Source organism: Ictidomys tridecemlineatus, chromosome 12 (assembly GCF_052094955.1).
Source record: "Ictidomys tridecemlineatus isolate mIctTri1 chromosome 12, mIctTri1.hap1, whole genome shotgun sequence".
Taxonomy (NCBI): Eukaryota; Metazoa; Chordata; class Mammalia; order Rodentia; family Sciuridae; genus Ictidomys; species Ictidomys tridecemlineatus.
This window is the reverse complement of record NC_135488.1, coordinates 62,477,155-62,503,965: the sequence shown is the minus strand read 5'-3', so window position 1 is coordinate 62,503,965 and position 26,811 is coordinate 62,477,155. Positions and strand designations below refer to the sequence as shown.

The 26,811-nt window shown below is 36.0% G+C and overlaps 1 protein-coding gene across 4 annotated transcripts in view; it reads right to left on the bottom strand.

Moving 5' to 3' along the window:
* Positions 1-26,811, bottom strand: part of Exoc6b (exocyst complex component 6B) — a 569,814-nt gene that overhangs the window by 77,440 nt on the left and 465,563 nt on the right. The gene's annotated exons all lie outside the window — the stretch shown is intronic.

Here is a 26,811-nt window from a genome sequence, read left to right as displayed (position 1 = left end):
TTTGCTCAGAGTTGGCGGATGTTTGAATTATTTTATTTCCTTTTTCTGAATTAAGGAATGGGCCCATCCCTGATGTATGAAGAAAGAATAATGTATCAACAAACAGCAACTGACATATATACTCATCTGTCTTCTACCTATAGAGCAAACGACTGCCATTCTGACTGTTGAATGGGAAGGCTGTTACAGACAGTCCTGGGACCCAGATACTCAAATTTCCATACCTTACATTGGCACTGTCCCCACCCTTCCTCTCTTACTGTAAACATGTTCCTACAGTTTCACTTCGGTCAACTCACCAAATAAAAATCTCATGTGCGTCAAGACAAAACAGTTCAATAAGCCTGTCATTCTATTTTTGGGCATACTTTTAGGTTAAAAACTTCCAAGAAACTCGCACAAGGAAACAAGCATAAGAATGTTCCATAAAGTGCTATTTATAACAACCACAAAATGTTCATCAATAGGACAAAGGCTAACAAAGTGAGGCAACTGACATAAAGGAAAAGCACACAACAGTTAAAATGAACATATGACATCATATTATTGGCATGGAAAAAATCTTGAAAATAATACTGAATAAAAAATGTTGCAGAATGATACATTGTGTGATGCATGTATGTAAATTTGGAAAACACACAAAGCAATGTTACTATTCATAGGTACTCACAGATGACTTTAAAAAGTACATGTAAAAATTTTCACTTCTATTTTTAAAAGTCATTGTCTGGTAAATAAAACTTGCAGACTAAACTTATATAATTACTAAATATCTGTTCTTTTCTCCAGAATTATACAAAGAATTTAGAATATTTAACTGTATTTAGCTTCATCTGCCCTAGGATATTATTGTTGATTTCAATTTCATAATTTTTTTTGCAACCTCACAGCATGTTTATTTTCATACAATTAATGTACTTACATGTACATATTCAAATATTTTATTTTCATTTTCTTCTTAAATGTCATACCTATGATCTGGGATTATTTCTCTTATTTATAACATCCATTCGACCATTTGTAATTTCCTTTAATCAGGAGTGGCTGACATAAACTTATTCATTTCTTGTTTGCTTGAAAAATCATGTTTTTCAAAACATGGAAGATATCCTACTATTTTCATTCATTTTCATTATTGTTGATGGAATGATATACAGTCTAAATATTGTTCCCTTCAAATAAAAATAATCCTCAAATATGAAAAAAAAAATGAACTGGCCAGGCACGGTGATGCACACCTGGCTCAGGAGCAAAAGCAAGATGCTAAGCAACTCAGTGAGACTCTGTCTTAAATAAAATACAAAATAGGGCTGGAGATGTGGCTCTTTTCTTTTTTTGGTACTAGGGATTGAACTCAGGGGCATTCGACCATTGAGCCACATCCCCAGCCCTATTTTGTATTTTATTTAGAGTCAGAGTCTCACTAAGTTGCTTAGTGCCTCACTTTTGCTGAGGCTGGCTTTGAACTTGTGATCCTCCTGCCTCAAACCTCCTAAGCTGCTGGGATTACAGGCATGCACCACCACACCTGGCTTCATATGTTTCTTCTTGTTAATCATACATATTTTTAAATTGAGATTAAACAAACAGAAAATGTTAGATTTCAAGTATAAATAGTGGAGTGAGGTATTTGTTATTTTACTTAAATTTCTCAAAAAAATAGGTCTCAAAGGGTTCACTCATTAGACCTCATTTATTTTAAGGTATGAAGAAAAGCATCTAATGTTTTAAGGAATTATAAACATAAGTAAATCTTAGCACTATTTATCTTTCCTGGAAATGCTGGTTAAAGGTAGAACATTCATGGTTATCTGGATATTTGCTTTTTCAGAACTGAGCCAGTCTCTCATTAAACTGTTCTAGGAGAGGTCACTGGAGAGAGGAACAGATATCTCAGGCATTAGAAGGGCTAAGTTAAACCCCTTGTTCAGCTACTTAATGTGACTTTAGCTAAACTGCCTAACTTCCTTGAGCTTCAGTTTCCTCATCTATAAAATGGAAATAATAATTATCTCATAGGGCTTTGGAGAATTGCCAAGGTCAATGCTTGGCACCAGAATCACGAGCCACCACACAGCTTTGTAGATTCAAACAGCAATTCTTTATTCCAGCTCTCACACCACCTCCACACAGGTCCAGGGGCAATCGCGTTCTCCCTTCTCCCGCACAATTCACCTACTCCACGAGGCTCTCTCCAAAATCCCATTTTAATCTCACGAGAACTCAACGGGAACAAGCAGCAGGAACACCCTAATCCCAGCAATAATCTTCAACCGCCAACTTCCCTAAAACCCATTATCTTAAACTGGCAACTCCTTAAACTCAAGGAGCCGGTTACTTCCTCAAACCTGATCAGCTCTAAACCCGGATCTGCCTTGGTCCTTGAGCAAGGTCACCTTATTAAAGCATGCATGCAATGTCCCATCGAATGTCCTCTAAGCAGCATGGGGTACGCTTGGCAAGGAAATTTCGATGCGTCATTCCTACTTGGTAATGGCCCTCAGCATCTCCCCCCTTCTGATTAATTAAACAACAAGCAATGTGGCTTAGGACCGTGCCTGGTAGGTTGTCCAATTCAACATGTGGTTCTTACCCGTCATGGGAGAACTGACCTTTACACGTCAATTTCCTGTCTTAGGTTGAATCCACTGCAATCAGATCAACCCGTCACTGACTACCGGTCCAGCATTCAGCCATGCTTGTGGATAGGCCTACCTGAGATAATGCATAAACACATTACCTCGTTTTTGCCTATCACATAGTAAATATTCAAAGAACAGTAAGGGGCAAGTGAAAGGAAGGAAGAAGCAATTAGTAAGAGTTTTAAAACCTGACCTTTAATTTGTTAATTCAACATTATGTGAGGACTATGGCACATTATTCCTATCATAATAGTGGGAATGTGTGTGGGGTGCACAGGTACAGAATGTGATTTGCTCCAATCCCCCCAACATTCCTTCATCACTGTTTTCGTCTAGCAGAGCAGAGGCCAAGGTATTTTAGGCTCAAAGAAACTATAGAGATGTGGCTGGTGGCAAGGCTGAACCACTGTTCCTCCCAGAAGACTAGGTCCCACAAGTCACAGCAGTGTGAGACTTCCTGTTGGCAGCAGTTAAAACTCCTGGGTGGGCAAAATTCTGGGGCACCAGCAGGTGATGGTGGCAGGTAGAGATGAAGTAGAGTAGTAGTGGCAGGTCATTCTAAACAGCCTGGCAGCAATATGAGTTGTCTAAAGAGACTTCCACTCTGAATCAGAGAGCAGGATCCCAAACAAAGGCTGAGGGGTTGTGTTAAAACATCTTTCCACTCCAAGTCCCACTTCTCTTTGTCACAGAGATAATGCTACATGTCATCATCCCCCAAATATCAACAAGGGCTCAGAATAAAGACTAAAAAATGTGAACTCTTCAGAAAGATTAAACCATAGACTTTGAAGAAACCTCTAGCGGAGTCCGTGCGTCTCCCCTTCTCCCTGCCCCTCCCTCCTATCCACACTATTCAGAACTCATTATAATACAGTTACACAGCTCAACAGAACTACATTCTGCTAAAAACAGAACAAAACTGATTTTATTAACTGTTTCTCATCAGAATTTTCTGTCAACTACTGAAATTTTATCCCCAAAGTATCAGTAGCAGATATCTATTTCCCCTAGTTATTAATCTTCTACAATGACAATGATCAGAAAATAAATAAGACTGAGTTTTCTTTGTATTCAGCCTCACCTAGATGCTTCCTTTCAAGACAAAAAGGTGGTGGAGAAATTTCTAAGCAAATCTAAATGTTTCTTGTTGAAATTTAAACCTCTAGTCTCCTAATCTCATTATATATACAGAAGAATTGGAAGGAAGAGACCAGAAACTGGAACCCCATTTGTTAGCATCTCAAAGTACAAAACTGTTCAAGCAATACTCTCTCCAGATTTGCCTCTCAGTCCAGAGACAATGCCTATCATTTTAGCAGCTAGGTGCTTTGACATGTTTCCTATTATGTTGAAAAAATAAGGGAACAGTTGGTGGGAGGGATTAAGTGACATGACTAAGGCCATAAGTAAAGGTTTTAAAACTCTTCCCTTTGATTTGTTGGGATATGTTCTCTCTGTACTGTACTGTACTGGTCTGTATTCTCTCAAAAGTTTAAATTTAAAGTAGGTGGAGTTCACAGTGAATATTCGGATTACCTGGGAGTAGTAGTTAAAATCCTGGCTTCCTGAATATCTTGCCTGTCAGTGTGCCCATGAGTTGAGTCTGTTGCCTTGTGCAGTATCTCCTGAAGACAGTGCCCTCAGGGTCAGAGTTGGCTTGTCAAATGAGGAAAGTGTATGAAAGGAGGGAGGGAGTGAAGGAGAGGGATTCAGAGAAGGATTAAAGGAGGAAGTGACAGGAAAAGAAACACAAGGTCAAACACAAGGAGGGATGAAAAAATGAAGAGGGAGAGAAGGAGGGAGAGAGAGATAGAGGACAAGTATCCTTTTTTTGGGGAAAAAGAAACTTATGTTGGTTCTAATATAATGGAAAGTGGCCCATGAACCTATAGGAAAAAGCTATATATTCATCTTGATAAATACTTTTGGGTTTGCACATATACCATGGAGCATTATAATGTGAGATCAAAACTGCACCTGCAGTTTACAATGAACTATATTTTGCCCTGTCCACAAAAGCTGCTCTGTAGCAAAGCCAAGTCAAAACAATGCTTAAAAAAAAAGAGAGACTGAAAGTTCCTGGCAATTTCTCTTCTATTCCACATGCTGCCAAGGTCATCAAGAGGTGAGGCTGAACTCTCTATTTAGCCTTTTTGCTTTTTCTTCCCCTTTCTCCTCCCTCCACCTACATACTGATATGGTTTTATAGTTGTACCTCAATAGCATTATCACCTGGATTTTTATCTGACCTGCGGTCAGGGGAAGCAGGAAAGGAGACTGGATGTGAGTCTGGGTGTGGCAAGGTCCTTCTGCCTTATCAGGGAGGTAAGAAAGTGAATCTACCTGGTGTGCTTCTGGCTGTGAAGTACAGTGAGGTGAGCCAAGGTGCTAGGGGGTCAGTAAGAGTTCACCTTGGATAAGTGCCCAATGTTTGCTGGACTTAGTTCATCGACTTTTCTAATTTGCAAAGATGTATTTCCTGTTGGGTTTCTTCCTCCCTGTCATCTAGGCAAAAGAATCCAGTATGTAGCCTGTTTGGTGTATACAGGAAACATCCCCTTCCTGAATTAAATCCAATTATGGTAATTCATTCAGAAAATCCTCGGGATCACTGGCACAAGGTAAACTGCAATGGGTGGAGGAGCTGGGCATTTAGTAAAGGGGACCATCTGTCAAGGATACCTGGTGCTTTCCTCACCATTGCACTGACCCGCACCTGAACCTCCCCGACATCATCTCACAAACCACTTAACCTTGGCATGCCTTGTTTTCCTGTCCTATAAAATGGCAGTCCATGCTATTTATTTCTAAAATTGCCTCTGTTACCTGCTTAGAGAGCCCTAGAGAGCAGAACAACTAAGTCTTAGTGACAGGAAAAGAAACACAAGGTCAAATTTTAAGAGTTGTGTTTCTGGATTTTGGGACCCAGCTTTGGCTGACAGGGGGAGCATGGGCTGGCCTGAATAGGATGCCAGGGACATTGTTCTTTGAGGCTAATTTTTGACAGGCTTGTCCATTTCTTGGGTCCTACTACTGAATGATCAAAAGTATAAACCAGTTGGAAGTCCTAATTCCCACCTATTAAGGTCTTAGTCAAAAGCACTGCAGAATACTAAGGAAAAGTGTTCCTTTTCTGAAACTCAAATTGGATTGAAGAGAAAGAAAAGGATGAAACTGAAGACTCTACTTTCTTAGTTTCAGTCAAACTGCCCTTAGAGCTCTCTGATCTGATTTGAAATACAGGCAATAATCATTTCCACTCAAACTCCAAGGGTTTCTCAAATCGAGGTTCCCCATGGTCAAGACTCAGTTCAAAGTACTCAATTCTCTGCTCAGATACACAGGGTGTGTACCCAGGCCCCTCCATAAGTAGTTCAGAAAGCAGGACACATAGGAACATGAACTTCTTTAATTTCTAAGCATCTCTCTCACAGAAAATCACTTAACTTTCTTAATATTTCATTAAAAAATGATGTTTCTTCTTTTGTTTGTTCATTCAATCAGTAGACCTTTATTGAATAGCTGCTGTGTGCCAGGAATGGAGAAGAGGATATGAGAACAGTAAGACAACAGTGTCTATCTTACTTCCCAGCCGAGCAGCAGAGACAGGAAAATGAACACAGTAGAGTACGACATTCTGTGACAGAGCTTTCTGTAAGGTGTTAAAGAGGTATAGTGTCCAGTCCCTGCCTGGAAGGTCAGGGAAAGGTTCCCAAGAGAGGAAACGTCTGATCTAAATTTTAAAAATCGAGCAAATGTTTGCCAGAGGACAAAGGAAGAAATTTGCTATGTCATGTTCAGGGAAAGGTAACAAATTTGGTGTGGCTATACCTTGTGAATGACAGGAAATGCAGCTGGAAAGACAAGCAGAGCCTAGCTCGAGAAGGTACTTAACAGATACTTGTACACAAATGCTTAGGACTTTCCCTAAAGGTGACAGGAAGACCCCATCACCTTTGATTTGTTGGGATATGTTCTTTCTATACACTGGTCTTCACTCTCTCAAAAGTTTAAATTAAGTAGGCAAAGATGATGGTGAGTATTCTGACTACTAGAGAGTGACAATTAAAATCGCAGCCTCCTGGATTTCTTGCCTTTCGTGTAGTCCTTTGGTGAATCTGCCTATAGCATGTAGTATCTCCTGAGGAGGACACTTGAAGAGTTGGAGTCTGCTTTTCACGTGAGGTGTTAAGAGTTGTAAGCAGAAGAATGATCAGATTTTACTTTAGGAAGGTCACTTTGGCAGTGGTGTAGGTAGAGTGTATACTATGAAAAAGCAGTGGGTACATGGAGACAAATATGCAAAAACAATGCTGATAAAGCTTCTGATAGGTGCTAATATTAATGTGATAACCTACGTAAGCTCTGTCATATACCTGCCATTGTTACATGTGTTAGAGGATAACATAAGAGTTCAGAGTCTCAGAGGAATGAGAAGTTGTGCTCCACTTGTGTACTAAATGTCAAAATGCATTGGACTGTAAAATTAATTAATTAATTATTTTTTTAAAAAAGACTACAGGATCTGGAATGAAATGAAGCAGGAAGGTTTCATAGACAAGACAGGCAGGAGCAGAGAAACAACTGATGTTAGGTTAGGTAGAGTATCTCAGAGTGCAGAGCATCAAATAAAACGTGATACTTTTAACAGCTGGGCATGTCTGTAAGTGAAGACTATTAGACTGATGAAATAAGAAAGGAAATAGTTACCTGAGGTCCCACACATTTGCATAGGTATTCCAAGTTAACCAGAAATGTAGCATAGAAGTGCACCAAAATTTAAATGGGATCCCAAAGTGAAACTGGACCAGCTTGTTTCTGTGAACACTGATCTGATCTGACCAAGCCTGTACATTTACTGATTTGGAGTCTAGTCTGTGTCTAAGTTTGTGCATTTGATTGAGATAAAATAGACTGGGAAAATACAAAGCATTTTCTTTCCAAAAGAAATAGATTTCTCTGGTCTGCTGGCAAAATTTAATCACCAACCAAGTGATATGGCATTGACTTGCTAAGGAGCCTGGGTTATTGGTTTGTTCCTTCACAGGATATTTGAAGGTTCTTCTTCATTTAGGTGTATCTTGAGGGATACAAGAGTATGTAACAGAGGTTGCTGTGCTGCTAAAGGAGGCGATGGGAAGGCAAAGACTTACTGCATGTGTCCCAACTGAAACCTCGATGTTATTTATACACACAATGCTTAAACTAGGCAGAGATGTGAATAATTAGATCATTCCAATCCTATGAATAGAGTCATTTACTCAGTAATAAAACCCATTTTAGATTATTCTTCTTTGTTTATTAGACCAACAGGAGCATTCACTTTAGCCAGGCTGTCAAAAGCACAAAGTGAAACTAAACAGTTTGTTTAGTCTAACAATAGATGTTCTCAGCCAAAACAAGGAGGGACCCAAAATTTTTGCTTTTATAAAATATGACTTTACCATGGAATGACATTACATAATTAGAGGGAAGAGATGTGATGTTAGAGGCAACAGAATAATGCAGAGTTCTTTTTTAATTCAGAGTGACAAAGCATGAGATAGTTTTTTTCCCCCCTAGTCTAAATCAGTGACAAGATGTCATAAGTGACTCTGGTAATAAACTGTTTATGGAATTCCCTTAACCTAGTACTCACCTGATAACTACAGCACCATTATTCAACTTAGTTGATTATATAAGGCAGTAAACTGCATGCTTCCTTTAAAATAATATTTTATGGACAAGACAGAGTTAAAGTTTATCTGAAATCCATTCATTCTACACCATAAATGACCTCATCACCACCTCTTGTCTTTAACAATGCTAAGTTAACTGCTGTACAGTTTTACCTGCCTCATTTTGAATGGTTCCATAAAGTTGTTCAACCCAGGTATCAATATCAATGGACCACTTAGAGTTCAAGCAACATTTCATAGCTCTCAGCTGGTAATTACAATGTTTTCCTAAACATGTAGCTGCTATGTGATTTCCAAACTGCAATAATCTGAGGCCAGTATCAGAACTGATTCACTTTAGGAATCAGTTCAGGAAGTGGCCAAGTAAAGTCATTTTTCTTGGCAGTTTTAACAAATGTTATGCTTCACAAAGACATGGATGGTCAAAACTCATTTTTATTTTCTGATTAGTGCTGCTCAATTAATCCTAAACTCTCTTGCAATCGGCACTAAAAGAGATATAATCTTCTTTCTAAAAGTACAATTGGCTCCGGACATATCCTGATTTCACCTGTTCTGGTCTCTGGGTATTCAATAAAGCAAGTTCAGCCGCTGTGCCAAGAGGCCACACAGAGTTCAAGGTAACACCTCACAGCCATCAGCAGGTTAATTATAATTTCATTTTCAAACACACCGACTGCATGCTTGTTTCAACTCCAAATGACCTTACCTGCTTAATTTTTTTTGAGGGGGGGGTCTACATGGAGTAAATTTCTGTCAGCAAAGCTGAAAGGCCACTCAGAGTTCATGGTAACAATTCATATTTTTAACAGGTTGCCCAGACCTAAATCCTCACCTTCAAACATTCCAGAGAGAGCACTTAGTCGCTATAAGGGAAGTGGGGATGCAGGAGGTAGAGGGTTGGGGGATAAGAGGAGGATGGAAAAGGGAAGGAGAGTGACTGCTGGAGTTTTGAGGGGTTTGGTGCCAATGACTAGGTTAATGAGTTGCACTTCTCATGGGGAAGTGCCTGCACTTTTGGGATAGAGTCTTAGAGGAGTTTCTAGATACTTGAGACTACATCACTGCCAGAAACCAAACTGGCTCAAAAGCGGCCTCATATTGCATTTGAAGTGACCACAATAGAGAAGGCTTAATTCTACATGGAAGGCAACTGACAAAAGCTGACTTCCTTCTGCTTTCGCAGTGAGTGGGAACAGAACAGGAAGTTCTCAGGTAGGTGGTTTCTGCAGAAAAGGACTCTTTCTCTTATCAATTAGGAAGAAAGAGCCCAGTTAACATCAATGAGTCATTTCAGATGTTGATTTTTCTCATCTTCTTCTGCCTATACTGAATTTCAGGACAGAATGACAAGTTCTGTGGGATTGCTCTCTAGGACCAAATGACCTTCTTTCCCACTAATAATCTCAACTCTCAAACAGGTGGCCCCAAGGCTTTTATCAGGAATGATTCCTGCAGAATTCATCATTCCTTTTTACAGAAATCTCATTCTTTATCTCACAATGCTTACCTAATTTTTGTTTTAATTTAAAAATTTTTTTTCCCAAATAATGTAAATAACTCAACTGTTTATAGTACTAAATTGTTCATGTTGCAAGTTGACTTGAAGAAAATGAAAATAAATATAGATGCAACTAGTATGTTTCATCCCTGGCCATCAATGCATCTTACAACAGTTATTAGTAGAATTAGACCATGCCTTAAGTTGCTTAGAACTCTTTCCTGGCCCTTGGATGATGCTATGGCAGGGCTGCATCTGCTTTCTCACCATCTGATCTGTCTTAATCCTTTCTGACAAAATAAAAATTTCTACAATGTTCACTCATTCCTTCTTCAGAGGATCCTGTTCTTGGCAAACAAGTGGGTGGTGTAACAATCCTTTTCTCTCTCAAATCTTAACCATGGATTATCTTAATACTGCTTTTCAAATCAGGGAGATAATTTCTGGTTGCTACAGATCACAAAGCATCTAGTTGGGTACCCCACATGTAAAATCTGAATATTTTGCTATTGTTGTATAATCTGGTGATTTGAATTTTTATAGTTGCAGAGCCTATTTTCTTCCCCAAAATGAATTTTATGAAGAAGCCTGATATATTAAGCACAGAATATCAGGGATGTTTAGGCAGATTTTGAATGAACCACCTAGAGATCTATTAGCTCAGCCATTTTACCTGTCCCTGTACCCCCTGCTTCTATTACTGCATAGAATTACACCCAAACGAGCTCAATAGAACCACGAGCTCCCATTCAGCACAGTCTCAAAGGAAGTGAGAAAGATATGTTGGTTACTAATCAGACAGAAGGTATTTGTTAAGTGGCAAATCAAATTTCTAAACTTCTTTAACTCAGAATAATATGATTGATCGTGTCAGGACATTTTTTTTTCATTAAATTATCATCTCTTGAGTTTGGGATACAGCTCTGGAAGAGTGTTTGTCCCACTTGTCCAAGATGCTGGGTTGGGTCCCCAGTTGTAAAACAAAAACAAAAGCAAAAGACAAACATGCCTTGAAGGCAGGAACTTTGGTTTGTTTATATTATTCTCCCAAGATACCTAGCTCATTCTAGTGTTCAATAAATGTCTGTTAAACTCAACACACACTCTACTTACCCAGATTGGAAAAAATTTAACTTTCGTGCAGAGTTTGTCCTTTTAAGGGGGCAGGAATGAAATCGCCTTCATGTCTTCACTCCTCATTCACCCAGAAATTCCTAGTCATCACAAGGATCACAGGAGACTGTTCATCAATCAGACTCCATTTATCACAGGACCCGCCACCTGACCTTCAACAAGGTGACAAGCATCTCAACTTTCCTTAATGAGAAATGTAGAATGACAATTGAAAGCTGAGGCCTTCTATAGAGCTTATTTGATCTCAACTTTCCCAACTATAAACGGCAACAATTAAACTAATCATTTTATTTGTGTGCATTCAAAAGGAGGTAGTGAGTGTTAAACCAAGACAAAGGAAAGAATTTAGTTTGCCTTTCATTTTAGGTGACTTGCTCCTTCTCAGGCAACAATCAACCAGGTATTTACTTGCATCCTTTGGGGGTCCTAAAAAGAGCACTGAACTTGAAGTCAGATCCTTGAGCCCAAAATTAGGAGTGATGGCTCATATGACATTGCTCAAGAGCACCTCGAGTATCTGTTTCTAATCTGTTAAGTGGAATAATAATTGCTACTTCACAAGATAATTTTTCAAATAAAGATAAGATTTTTGAAAATATCTAGTAGTATTTCTAGGGCATATTTGATTCAGTAACCTGTGGGAAACCACAGGTATATAAATGGGTCAAAGGGCAAATACAAAAGAAATGACTTGCAAGTCAACTGCCATAATTTAAAAGCCAAGGCAATTTGTGTTTTAATACTCACAAGGCTCATGGGTACAAACTCAGTTCTAGGGAACTAAAGTTGTGGATTGGGTGTGGAAGAAATCCAGAGCTCTGATGTGTTCTAGAATAAACCTGAGGGTATTTCAAATTACTCAGAACACTAGGAAGATTGAAGGCAAAAACCAGAGCCACTTTGGATTTATAGGGCAAGCATACTATGACACATTTTTATGTTTCTTTATCTGTGAACTGTCTAATAATACCCATTGTCTTTAGCCCATGACAACAAAAGGACTTTCATTCTATCATATATCTTTGCCTTCACTATCTCTTCCCTCTCACTCTTTCTCCCACCTCTTTTTCTGCTCTTGAATCAGCTCTGAACTGGAGCTGGAACAGAGTGGATATTCTCCAGAGTGAAGTGTCCTATGGACACAGGCTTATTTCCCAGGGCTAAAATCTGTTCTTTTATTACTCTGCCAGGCTTTTTGGAAGCTACAGTTACAAAATCACATTTGAGTTTCCCTGTAGGGATAATCTGTCCTAATCTTTAAGCTTAAAATTTGAACAACTAGGATAAGAGACCAGATCAATTAAAAAATCTGGACCTTGGTCCACATGAGAATTGTGTAAGGGTCCAAATGTTTAAGAACTGCTTTTTGTAAGTGATGAAATATGGTTGGGAATTCCTGAGGCTTTGAAGTGTTAAAAGTGGTAATGGCATCATTCAGAATTTCTATTTCAAGTCAAGAAACAGGCTTTTGGGTATGATGGAGAAACTTGAAGCAGACCAACACTCTGCCAAGAGCAATTAGAAAAGTCAGAAAGGAAAATTTAAAAGATAAAAATAAGGCTGTTTGAAAGCATCAGAGAGCTGCTGAGACATCTAGGGCTGGAGGAGACAAAATCTGGAAGAAAAATAAAGCTTATTGAAATAAATATAAAAATCTGCACACCATATATTTTTGGTAGTAGAAAGGAGGCAAAGAAGCTAGAGAAATTTTGGCAAACTCATGGGGTTGGAGAAATAAAAAGGAGTTTGATACCAAAGAATTAAGAATTTAAATGATCAAGACTGCAGAAGAGAGGACTAAGAACAGCCTACCGGCATGTACTGTTGCTAAGGTGTAGTGAGCAGGGGCTAGAAGCCAAGCAGAATGGCTGAAAAGCACAGTAGAGTTTTCAGCAAATCCTTTGCTAGGGATATAAAAATTAGAGTCCATGACCCACCTACAGCAGGAGCTTTGCTTAAATGCCCTAGGCTCCAGGTGGAACAAATAGAGTGACACCTATAACAAAGGGTATAAAGAAAGTAGCCTGAACCTTATACAGACTGCTTTATTACCAGAAGACTGTAAAGTTCATGAATGCAACCTGCCAAAAGGCAGGATGAGGGCTGGGGCTGTAGCTCAGTGGAAGAGCACTTGCCTAGCATGTGTAAGGCAGTGGATTTAATCCTTAGCACCACATAAAAATAAATAAGTAAAATAAAGGTATTGTGTCCATCTACAACTAAAAAAAATTTTAAAAAGGCAGGATGAGTCTATTTAGAGGTAAATATTATCATCCAGGGCTACTATAATTTTTCATGCATAATGGCTGAAATTCTTTAAAAAATAATCAAATTTCCCAAGAACAGAAATAAGAGAAAACCGACAACAGAGATAGTCCTATTGGTTAACAAAATCAGAAACAGACTTTAAAACAACTGTGACTAATATGTTCAATTAGAGAACAAAAGGCAGAATTTCACCATATAATAGAATCTTAAAAAAAATAAATTCTAGCCTTGAAAAATATAGTAGCTAATACTAAGGACACAGCAGAAGGATTTATGAGCAGAATCAATACAGTTAAAGGAAAGATTAGTAAACTGGAATCCTGATAAACAAAAAATATTTTGAGTGAAGCCAATGCCTAGATTGAGGAGAAAAAGGATCAAATATATGGGGCATAGTGTCTATTTGGAGTGCTATGGAGGAGATAGAGAATGGGGAAAAATAAAATTTGAAGTCAGTAAATAGAATAATTACTTTCTCTCTTTAAATATGTTCTTCTTATGATCCTCTTAGTACAGAGTAAGGAGTAGCAGTCAATGCAATTCAGAGGACTGCTCATGATTCAGTCATTTGGTTGGTATTCCACCCAGGTGGAAAACAGGTGCTCTGGTCTGTGTGTGTCTGTGTGTGTGTGTGTGTGTGTGTGTGCATGCGTGTGTGCACTTATACATTATAAATTTTGTAAATATTTTCATTGTTACTCACTGTGATGGTTAATTTTATATGTCAACTTGATTGTGCCATAGGATGGGTGTGTTGTAAGGGTGTTTCTGGATGAATTTAACATTTTAATCTGTAGATTAGTAAAGTTGACTGTCTTCCCTAATGTGGGTGGGCCTCATCCAATCAGATGAAGGCCTCAATAGGTCAAAATGTATCAGTTTTTATTTACCTGCAGACTCAAATTTGAACTACATCTTTGGCTCTCCTGGGCCTCTAGCTTACCAACCCCATCGCTTGAGACTTGTCAGTCTCTATAATCATGTGAGACAATCCTTATAAATCTGTTTAATCTGTTTAGGTCTCTCTCTCTTTCTCTCTCACACACACACACACATTGTGTGTGTGTGTGTGTGTGTGTGTATATATATATTATACGTGTATGTGTGTGTATATATATATATACACACGTTATATATATATTATACATGTATGTGTGTGTATATATAATACATACACACAATATAGCTACACACACATATATATGTAAGTATATATATAAATATACATACATACACACTATATATGTGTGTGTATATACATATATACACACATACATGTATAATCACATATAGCATATTGTCTCTGCTTCTCTGGAGAATCATGAGCAATACAATAATATATTGCTAAGTTTTTGCTCACAGACTATTTAATAAAGGCAGAACATATAAAGAATATAAAACCCACAAAAATCTAAAAACAAAATGAAGAGCAATAAAAATCATAATTTTTCTAATAAGTCTGAAAGATGATCTTCACAAAATTGTAATGACATTCACTGTTTGAAATCCTTATACCATACATAAAATTATTCTCAGTCTTAAAAATAGGGAATAGGAAATTTGTTTATATTCACTGTGACTTTTTATTCATTAGGATATAACATTATTCATTTTGAAGTGTTACTTTTAAAGAAATATTTCCACTTCCGAGCATTAAATTTTTTATGTAGAAACAAAATGTGCAAATTTTAAAAAGTAAATATCTGTCAACATTCATAAATGAAAAGTTTAAACAACAAGTCATATAGGTTGATATAGTTCTCTGGATTGGTATTTTAATATACACTGGATATTCAAATAATTTGATAATACATTATAGATGGATTAGTTAATAAATTTTGCTTTCTTTTATATAAAGTTTAAAATTATGTGTACTTTTTACATGGGAAAAGGTGAAGTGTTTTAATTGATATATTGAAAATAAAGTCAAAATTAAGTTTATAATCTTTAAAAATTTGCAACATCCAAAATTTTCTTTAATTTGCTTCTTTATCTTACGCTATGAAAAAATGGTACTTTAAAGTTTTGGAGGAGGTAATTATAAGATCATATTTACTATAAATTCCACAACTCACAAGTGATTAAAAATGCTTAATTAAAGCTATATCCCAGATCTTACAAATAAGGAAACTGAGTCCCAGAGCAGTTAGGCAGTTGGACCTATGGCACATTTTGAGTTAGTAGCAGATGGAGGATACACATTCAAGCCTCCTGATTATTGATCCAGTATTCTTTGCACCATGACACATCTGTCCTTTCTAGCATCATGGGTCATGTTCTTGGCTCCACAACTGATTTTCAATATGGCACAAAAGGAACCTGGTCAACTCTAGCTATTTTAAAGAATGCCATGTCTGACAGAGAAATTCTCAAATAGAAGGATTTTACATTCTCCTCTATCTTCAATAGACATGGCTCTCACCAGCTAATGTCTGAAAACATCTTTGGATAATTTTCAGCACAGAAACGATAAATCAGGGATGTCAGTGGCTGAGAGGAGTGAGCTTTTCCAATTTTCATAAACAAAAACTTCAATGACAGCCGCTTTCAGGTTTGGATATAATTTTCTAACTGATGTCTTCACTGTGGTGTGCCTTGGCTGTCTTCCACTCACTGGCCAATCTGGTAAAATGTGATTTATGTTGATACCACATCAGTGTGAAAAACTGATCGAGTAGAGCAGAATTCTGCAGTCTCACTCGGGAGAACTGGAGTCATGTCACATGTGCAGGGAATCAGGCAAAGACAAGGCCCATCCCTTGTTGCCCTGATTCTGGTTTAAATTGGCAACTGATTAGTAGCTCATGAAACTTCTCACTAAAAGAGCTATAAAAACTCAGAAAATAAGAAAAACTCAACAATGATGAAATCTGAAGTGGATGGTTAACTACTGCCAGAATCCAGAAGGATTTTCACACTAACAAGAGTGGAAAAGAATTGAGAATCACAATCAAGGGTTCTTACAGACACAGCTACCAGTTTTCTCCACTCCTATCCCTGCCTGAGAAACCAGACTCTATAACAGTGTTTCCTGATTGAGGGAAATCTTCTGATAATCCAGATGCCTTGGCTCCATTTTTACAGACCATGATTCAATACATCTGTGGTGATGGTGGTGGTGGTAGAATCCAGAAGAATGTGAGCTGGGGGGCGGGGAGATATGTGTGGGTACGTGTGTGTATATATTTATTTCTTCAAGTCGATCTGACCCACCAGGTATGATAATGATGGTCCATACTAATCTGCAAATTTGGATAGTTATCTATTATGTAATTGCTGCCTGTTTTAGTGTAATTTTTTATTTTGAAATGAACTCACAAAAAGTTGCAAAAAAAGAGTTGAGTTTCTGTATACCCTTCAACCAGCTTACCCCCAATGATAATATCTTATACAATTATAGGGCATTATCAAAACTTGTTAGCTGACATTGGTACAGTATGGTGAATTCAGGTACAGATTTAAATTTTTTACATATACAGTTTTTACATGTACTCTGTGTGTGTGTGTCTTGATTAGGTTCTATAGAACTTCTTCATTCATGTAGCCATCATCACAGAATAAAAAACTACTGCAATCACCTAAAGAAACTTCTTTAACTTCCTAATAGTCACAATTTACTATCCTCTTTCCCCAATCCTAACTTCTGAAGCTACTGATCTGGTCTCCATCATCACCATAGTTTTGTCACTTACAGAACATTATATAAGTGGAACCACATAGCATAAAACTCTTTTTGAGTTTGGCCTTTTCCCCATTCACTCAGTAGAATTCCCTGAGAGCCATCAAAGCTTTTCTGTATATCAGCACTGTGGTCCTTTTTATTTTCATTGTATAGAAGTACCACAGTTTGTTTATCTTTTAAAAATCTGGAGTACATTTGGATTATTTCCAATATTTGCCTATTACGTATAAAACTGTAATGATAATTCATGTATATAGCTTTTTATGTAAACATAAGTTGTTATTTTTCTAGGACATATGTTGGTTTGAAAGATAAGTATATATTTAATTTTAGAGGAAGTTGACAACCTGTTTCCAGAAGACAGTACCATTTTATATACCCACTAGCATAATACATATAAGAGATCCAGTTGCTCTATATCCTCACCAGCAGTTAGCTTATCAGTTGCTGTTTTCTGAGGTGCACAAAGCTGAATATCCTTTTTTTCTCACCTTCTATTGAGTACTTAAGCTTTTATAATATGCACAAAGATATGAGGTGATGCAATCCATTGCAATAAGGGTACAGATTAGATGATGCCAGGAAGAGGATATGTTGGGGCAATAGTTTTCTCTATTTATTCTACTGGTGAATAACAGAAAAAGAGACAATGAAGATAGGCTTATGATAAACATAAAACAATAATGTTACATTTCTCATTCAATGAATTACAATAGGTGAGATACCCAGATGGGAATTGTGTTCTAATTGTGTATCTGAAATGGGCTGCTCACACTCAAGAATGGAGTTAACAGGTATATGGTTTTTAAAATTGTAAGTGTGACATTGGATCTTTGATCCTAGAAATAAATATATGCTAAGATGTGACATTCAACATTCATGCTCATTCTCTAGGCTTGTAGAGAATACTATTGTGCTGACTCCTCACTTGGATACAAGAGATAAAAGAGCATGAACATTTTGTGTGTGATATTTCTGGAGACATTATACAGCAAACAAACACAAATAAACAAGATCCATGGTGAACCACCCATCCTGTCTGTTGCAATACACAATGTATTTGAATATTCATTCCATGATGAGTAATAGGGAGAAAAAACTACTACGGAAAAATATTCTAGGTTGAAAGAGACTCTTATCCAAAGTTCCAAAGGAAAAACATATTTCTGAAAAGACTTAATATTGAAACCAGAAGGAAATTAAAAAATAAAACTTCTTTGCATTCACAATAGAATGCAAGGAAGCAAAAGTCTATATAATAGATCACAATAAGGAAGATTGTGAAGACCATAAAAAACAAGCAGTAGCAGAATTTCAGAAAACATTAGAGTCAGTAATGATCATGACTTCAGCAACTCAACAGTACAAAGTACAAATCTGAATAACTTTCATAAAATTCTGAGATAAAAAAACAGATAAGTAGAAAAAAAAGAGTTTGAATGAAGAGGCAAGACTCAAGAATTAAATAAACAATTATTTATTGCTTTTCCATCCAAAATTAATACTTATTATAATTATTCTACGATTTGTTTCTCAATTTGATTCTTCACAACAAAAGCAGACTTTTTAGAATTTGATAGAGCTGCTTGGCTCTAAAATTTTGACCAATGTGCCTCTAATTTCAAGGCATTCAGTACCAGAAAGACACATGTTGAGATCAGGCAACAATCGCCTCCACTTGTCTTTCTTTCCTTAGAAACATTAGTATATTCTGTTGCTCTTAACCAAATTTATTTTCTTTTCACGTATATAGGGATGAATTCAAAGGCTAAGACAACAACCTCCAGAGAGTATTTATATGTTTTCCATTATGACAAGCTTGAATGATCTTGTTTGATAAAAAATTCAATAATGTAATTTTCAATAAAGTTAAATGAAGCTGAACTCCAATCTGAACTAAAAATCAGTATACTAACTCCTAACGTGCTCACCAATGGTCTTACTATAGACTCTCTTCTCTTTAAATTGCATTAGCTTTAATGATTTTGTCTTATGTCTTTTAAGGAAGACATAATAATAACATTTCAGAATTACTTTTTGATATCTATATTATTTTCTTTCCATATTTAATTTAACACTTTCAGTAGAAACACTTGATCTATTTACATTTATTAGAATGAATATATTTAGTCTTGTGTTATCTGTTTATACTTTCTGTTTTTCTTTGTTGTTTCCTTAGCTTTTGCTCATTCACTTTCTCTGACATTGTTTTTAGCTAATGATTTAGAAGGCATTCAAATGGTTTCAAATCAGTGTCTTTTTCAGTGCTGGGGATCAAACCCAAGGACTTGCCATCAGCTAGGCGAGCATTCTACCACTGAACTAATGCTCCCAGCCCTTGATTCAATTTTTAATATATGAATGTATACAATTATTAGGGTCAAGAATAAAGAGGATCTATTTAGTCCACACTTTTCTCCTCTCCTGATTGGATTGGTATAATTAGTTCCTTATCTTTAAGTGTTTAAAAAAATGTTTATGTATAAAGGATCTTAACTTTTTAAATATTAAAAATGTATCTTACAAAAATAACTCAGACTTCAACATGCTTTATAAATTTTAATTCTATCAGTTCTTTTACACAATATATACTTTTATTAAAAGAATATATATGTTTATGTGTACATATATACATATCAATTTTTTTCTATTGCCTAAGAACATGAACAACTTGATTATAGACTTTCTTCTCTTAAAAGTTTATAAATGTTTTAATTTTCTTTCATTTAGCCATAGAGCAAAGAGTGACAAATTTTTTTTGACATTGCCCCTTACATCTATGAAACATTGACACAAGTAGGAATGAAAATGTTCTCTATGGTTAAGAAGTATCATGGTGAGTGTTTACAGAAACAGTAAGAACTGGAAGAAGGCTTAAAGAACTACCTCCTGAATATCAGGGACCTCGTGTCAAAGATTGGAGAAGGAAATCTGAAGTTTACATCTTCCTAGGTTTTCAAGTAGAGAAAAGATGACTCTGTCCTGAGTTCCTAAAGCATCTGTCTACCTAGACCTTCTAATGTATATATTTTATAAAAGATTAGATGATTCACATAAAATAAAGAAAAGAAAAGCAGATTTAGAATGTGTACGTTTTTCAGGATTGTACAAAAGAGGAAGCAGAAGTTAAATATTTACAAGGAACCTTTCCAATAAGAATCATGACTTATAATTTCTTTGTAAAATAAATACAAAGAAATCCCTTAAAAATGAAGAACTTAAGGATTAGAGTGGTTATTGGTTTGTTACCAGGTATATAGGAGAGTTGTAATAGTATCCTGAATAGGTATTTCTCAATTTAAAGAGATATTAAATAATAATACATCAAAATAGATTTGCTTCTGAATAAATTAGTACATATGTTAGTCAGCTTTCCATCACTATGACACAATACCTGCAAAAAACAATTTAAGGGAGGTTTCAGTCCATAGTCACTGGTCCCATTACTGTGGGCTTGTGATGAAGCAGAACATCACAGTAAGGCGTGAATGGTGAAGTAAAACTGCTCATCACATGGCAGTCAGGAAGAAGACAAGAGCAGAGGAAGGGACTGGGAACAAATTATAACCTTTCAAAACATGTCTCCACTGACCTACTTTCTCCAGTTAGACCCCATCTGTAAGTTTCTACCACTTCTCCATTGCACCACTAGCTGGGCACCAAGCCTTCAACATGTGAGCCTTTGGGGGACGTTTCAGATATAAACTATAATTGTGTGTAATGCTGAATTTAAGATTATTTGTCTTCATTTTGGCAGTTTATAATGTAAAACAGTAGGTCTCTAGGTTTTTTTAATAGTCTATTCAGGCTAAACTTGCTGAAGGAAGGAAGATAAGGAATGAACAAAATTATCTAGAAGGAATTTTCTAAATTTATGCTCAATCATTTGCTATATTTTAAAAAACTAAGCAAGTAATATGTGAATGCATTCTTAAAAATTAAAACAATGCCATCATGTAAAAGCTGAAATGCCCCCTTTCCTTCCTCCTGAAACTCATTTCTTCTTCACTATGAAATGATAATTGAGCTGTTAACATATGTAGATATTCCTAATATAGATTCTTATGTACAGACAGGATTTCACATTGCCCTGGAAGTATTTTCATGTCAGTATATATGACTACCTCACCTTTGAATGTTTAACCTTTCTACCTTTTTATTTTTCCATAATAGAATTGGTCATAACTTTGACCTTCTTCTACTAATGGCTATTTAGATCTGTTCTTATTCTTATACATAAAAGTACAATGAACATTTTATACTTATATTTTTGTACATATGGTGTTACAGTTTAGATCTTCAGTGTCCTCCAAAGGCCCATGCATTAAAGTCTTGGTCCCCAGCCTGTGGTGCCAGTGGGAGGTGGTGGAACAATTAGGAAATGGGGCCTTGTGAAGGAACCATTAGGAAATGGGGCCTTGTGGAGGAAGAAAGGTTATTGAGGAGCATGGAAGGATATGGAACTCTGGCCTCCTTCTCTCTCTGTCTCCTTGTTTTCTGGTAGCCATGATGTAAACAGACCTTGTGCCATGTGCTCCCACAAAGAAGTATCTGCCATCACAGGCCCAAAGCAACTGGGTCAAACAACCATGGACCAAAAACATGAGTCAAAATAAATCCTTCTTCCTTTAAGTTTATTTTTATCAGGTATTTTGTCACACTGATAGAAAACTGATTTAACACACGTGAAAGCATTTTAAGTTAAGAGAAAAGGAGAGGGGAAGAGAGATTACTAGAGGTCAAAGGGAGGTGTAATTTAAAATATTCATAGTTATTGCTCCAACTGTTCGTAAACATGCAGTAACAATGTATAGCTTCATAGTATTAGTTTTTTCCACTCCTTTCCCTAATACTAGATACTATAAGTTTAATTTTTTTTTACTAATGATAGTTAAAAATGATACCTCATTATTATTTTAATTTCTATTATTATTCAAGGTAAGTATACTTTCATTGGGGGGATACTTTTGGATATTATCTTATGAATTTTCTGTTTCTCTCTTTTGATCACTTTCGTACTGGGTCGTTGTTAACCTTTTATTCCTATTGAGTCTTAGGGAATTTTTTCTTATATATTATGGGTATTAATCATTGTTCCATTATAGATATTATCATTATTCACTCAGAATATGATTTAACTTTGTTTACGTTTTGTCATACTCAAGTCAATTTTTGTCAAACTTCTATTTTATGGTTCTAGATTTTGTTTTCCTGAGAATACAAAAGAATGTTTTCCTTTTAATATTTCTTATGTTTTTGGGCTTTAATACATTTGGAAATTATGTGCCAGTATAGAATGAGGAAGGGATCTACTTTTATGCTTTCTCCAAAGAAGTGGTGAATTGTTCTAAAATAATTTACTGAAGTTTTTCTGACTGATTTGAAATTGCTCCTTTATCATGGGTAAACTAAGTTCCACCAAATCCCCTATTTTTTCTATTGTGCTATTTATACCAAAATCATAAATTTTAATATAGAGTTTTACATAATGTTTTGATATCAAGTAATGACAATAATCCCTCAGGTAGCAGTGTAGAGGCTAAGAACAGAGGCTCTGGAATGAGAATGTGTTTGAATGCCAGCACTGTCATTTACTAGTTGAGTCTCCTCAGATAATTTTCTTCTCTGTGCTATTCTAGCAGACATGATCTGGAAAATGGTTATACTATTAATCCCTACATTTTATTGCCAGAAGGATTAGATGAGTAAAAACATGTAAAGTACTTAAACTGGTTCCTGACACATATTAAGAATTCAAATATGATAGCTATGATGCACATTTTTTCTTGTCTATTCTTATACCTTCTAGAAAAGGTTGAGAATCAGCCTGGCAAGTTTTATTTAAAAATCCACACAATCCTAGATTGACATTCCACTGAATTCAGTGATGAGTTTCAAGGAGAAAATAATGAAAAAACCGAATCTTCTGATTCAGGAACATGGTATGTGTCTCTCCATTTTCTCCATTTTTTAAATTTTATTCCTGTCATCAACTGTCTTCCTATATAAGCTACACATTTCAATAGGAAAGACAATGGAATGAATCTGACATAATTTTCCTATGTATACATCTGAATTCACCACAGATTCACAAATGAATCTCAACATCTTGCATATCCACAAGACTGGGATCTTAATTAGAATAAGATACATTTCATATTGTATAAATATATCAAAATAGAGTTTACTGTCATGCATAACTAAAAATAACATAAAAATTAAAGAAAAAGAAGCTATACATTTCTACATAGGTTTATTCCTCAGTAGTTTTTCAATTTTGTTCTTATAAATGGGATCTTTTCCCCTCTCCTATGGGTATTTGCTGATATGAGAAAGCTATTTGTTTTTGTATATTGTATTTGACCATCTTTGACTAATATATCACTTTTCAGTCCATTCACCTGAAATGTTTAGGTTGACAATCATATAAACTGTTAACAATGTCAGTTTTTGTCTCCTCCTTTCCAATAGTTTTTGATTTAATAAAAAACAATAGGTAAGAAGTCATTTCGTTCTTTCAGTTGAATGATAATAGCAACAGGATGACAGGCACTTGAATAGAACTTCTGCTCCTCTTCAATTCTACATGACTCAAACAAGAACATGTAACAATGAAACCACAAAAGTGACAGTATTAAATACACACAGTGTTTACTGTATGCTAGGCACTCTTCTAAATGGTTTATAGATATTAATGAATTTAATCTTCACAATCCCAACAAGGATAACTGGAATATTCAAAGAAAAGTGATTCTGACAGTTTTCTTTTTTTTAAATAAGTTTTTAATCTAATTATATCAAACCATTCTCACTCAAAATAAGACGAGCAAATTGCCATGTGCCCTTTTACCCCCAAAGCTTCTTACTTTCCAAATAAGGAGGCCTGTTCCAATTGAGCTCTAGAATCTTACTCTTGTTTACTCGGAACAAAAGCAAGGTCCATAGGAATCTATTTTGACTTGGTCATGTGGACCAAGAGGAGCTGATGATGGATCTTCGAAAACCCTTAACATTAAATAAGTCTCTCAAGGTTATAAGTAATTCAGTGCTAACTTACTGTCAGAGGAGTCAGAAATTATGTTAAATAATGTTATGACTTATTTCCATCCTAATGATATAATATGGCCACTGTGAATGCAAATAAATGTAAATTAATTATCATTTTTATTAAGTACATGATATTCTGCGGTATTTTTAGAAAGCACAGTGATTACTATGCAGTAGACACTGTTTTAAGTGCATTAAAAATATTAACCCACTAAATCTTATATTTCCATGAAACCAGCAGCTTAATTTATTGTATTCAATTAAAGAATTAAATCTGATTTGGTTAAATCAGGTAAGTAAGTAAGTAAAGTAAGTAAAATTTTAATCTAAATGCTCAAATTTTTGTCACTGTATACAATACCATGGCAAACTTCTTTGCACATACCCTTTTTTACAATTGTGTGATCTCCTTAGTCTAAACGAAATGGGGTCCCTTTTTAACAGGTTGGGATTAATAAGGATAGCAGGAGTAGAGATACGAAGTCAGTTAGATAGAAGGTGTGCCTGGGAAGCCACAAACAGAAGGAACAGTCAATGACTGTTTGCTTATTTACCAGATGCTAACCTAGAAGCTTTGACATACACTGCCTCATTCAATTTTCATAAGAATTATCTGAGGTAAGGTATGATAAATGGCCTTTACACAAATGAGGACACTGAAACACAAAGAAGTTAAGTTACTTGAAAAGGTCACTGGCCAGTAAATAATTGAGAGTCTGCAATTATTAGCTAAATTATATTAAATAAGATGCCTAATCTACTTGGTCTTTTAGTCCAATTGCAAAATAGGAATCAAAACATCAACCTCAATGAGATGCAAAATAAGGGAATATTTGTTAATTATAACCTAAATACTAGGAATAATTTAACATTTTTGTTGATTTTAAAAGGACTGAGACCAATCTTTCTAATAAAGTTATCATCCTAGACTAAAACATTTATAGCTAAACATTTTGCAATATCTATAACTTTACTAATCTTCATGTGATTCCAATTAGGGAAAAATATGTAAACTAAATTACATATAACAAAAAGACCACTGAATCATAATATGTGTGGGTGGAAGGAAGCCTTGAAGATCATTCATGCAATCTTCCGTTCAGTGAGGAATTTTTCATATAGCATAAGATGACCATATGGCTCCTGCATTTTTTGTAGTGAGGACCTCTCAGCTTTTGATGGGAACATTAACAATGCCTGATTTGTAATTCCCCTGCTTTCCATTAAAATTCTCAGAAAAATACAGTAAGTAATGACAAGTTTCAATCTTATTGGCAACTAAAAAACGTGTTAGAATTCAGAAAGAATTCACAGTTTCAAAGCATGGTGACAGATATTTTAGGACCATGATTCACAGTAAGAGCATTTAGGATTTACCAACCCCAAATATGCCATTTTGGTATAAGGATCATGTTGATCTGAAAGCAACTGAGAAACAATAGATGCAAGAAGAGTTCTGTTCCTGCCTAGAGTCAGGGCATAAATTCCCTTGGCAAAGGTGTCATAGTTTTCCACTTATAAAGTGCTAGGAAGATCTTTAATGGTAAAGACTCAGATAAGTCTACACAAGAAACTTTACTGAACAACTCTGTGTACCACACATTTGCTAGTCAACCTGCCACAGTTTACCACCCCTGGGAACCTAACTCCCCTTTCCTATGTTTAGCCACTTCTCCACAATGTACTGCCCTTTGTTAAAATGGTAGAAAAGCCTCTGGGTCAGACCTTTGCTTTGGGTTTTCACTTCTTTTCTATGAAACAAACCCCAATACACATAACAGTATTAAAGTTGTATAACTTTTCTCCTACTGACCTGTCTTTTGTTGACACAACACAAGAGGAAAGAAGAAAAAATTTCCCCCTTTATATCAGGAATACAATGTGCCTTAAAATAGCTAAGGGGGTGCCAAGGTGTGGTGGCACACGCCTGTAATTCTAGTGACTCAGGAGGCTGAGGTGGGAGGAGCACGAATTTAAAGCCAGCCTCAGCAATTTAGGGAAGCTCTAAGCAATTTAATAAGACCCTGTCACAAAATAAAACAAAAAGGGTTGGGGATGTGGCTAGTAGTTAAGGGCCCCTGGCTTCAATCCCTGATACAAAGCAACAAACAAACAAACAAACAAATAACGACTCCCCTCTGGCTGTCCCCCACCCCCTCACCAGCTTCAATCCCTGGTACAAAGAAAAAAAAATATCCAAGGGATGAGAATGTTCCCCTCAGGGTGTGAAACTTCAATGTAAAGGAGACAAGGTTAGAAAAAAGGGAAGAGAGTAGTAAATTTTGATCCCTCACCCCACATCCTTCCCATTTTTATGGCAAAAAAAGAAAAGAAAATTGCTTCTTTAAATTGAAGGAGATAAGCAAGCAGCTAATCAAATGGGTCTAGTATGTGCTTCCTCAGAAAATAAGACTAAATATCCCAAACTGGGGATCACATTCATCAATCATCCCTAAAACATAGGAAACCACAATGAGTATTCTAATTGCATTAACATAGATTAGTGCTTTTTAAACTTTAAGGTCTATGGCAATCACCTTTGTGTCTTATTAAAATGCAGATCCTGATTCAGCAAGACCAGAGTGGGGCCTGAGATTTTTCATTTCTAACAAGTTCCTGGATGATACAGATGTGGTTACTGTGCAGACCATACTTTAAATAGTAATGATGTGACCACCTAGTACAGGCAAATAATAACTTTGTATAGAACTTTCTTTCCAGAGTTAAGTAGGTAGTTTTTCTTATAATTTTTAATTTTAAAATTTGTTTTAATTAGTCATACATGACAGTATAATGCATTATTTGCACTTTAATATATCATAGATAGATGGGATATAATTTTTCATTTTTATGAGT